The sequence below is a fragment of the Colobus angolensis genome, unplaced genomic scaffold (genome assembly GCF_000951035.1).
Source record: "Colobus angolensis palliatus isolate OR3802 unplaced genomic scaffold, Cang.pa_1.0 Scaffold237, whole genome shotgun sequence".
Taxonomy (NCBI): Eukaryota; Metazoa; Chordata; class Mammalia; order Primates; family Cercopithecidae; genus Colobus; species Colobus angolensis.
The window spans coordinates 2451853-2452339 of NW_012115566.1; positions in this window are offsets into that span (position 1 = coordinate 2451853).

Sequence of the window (487 nt, forward strand, 5' to 3'; positions counted from 1 at the left end):
ACGCCTGTAATCCCAGCACTTTGGGAGGCCCAGGTGGGCGAATCACTTGAGGTCCGGATTTCGAGACCGGCCTGACCAAAATAGCGAAACCCCATCTCTACCAAAAATACAAAAATTAGCTGGGCGTGGGGTTGCGCGCCTGTAATCCCAGCTACTCAGGAGGCTGAGGCAGGAGAATCGCTTGAAACTGAGAGGCAGAGGTTGCAGTGAGCCAATGATGGTGCCACTGCACTCCAGCCTGGGAGACAGAGTAAAACTCCATCTCAAACAATAATAATAATGTAGTCCCACCACTTTGGGTAGGCCTAGACGAACCTAGCATACGCCACCCATCCGAGGTCTTTTCCTGCTTTGTCGGAGCCCGAGTCTGCTGACTACGAGTTACATAATGAAACTTAAAAAATAGCCCCACGTGTCAGGATGGCCGAGTGGTCTAAGGCGCCAGACTCAAGTTGCTGCTTCCCAGGTTTGGGGCTTCTGGTCTCCG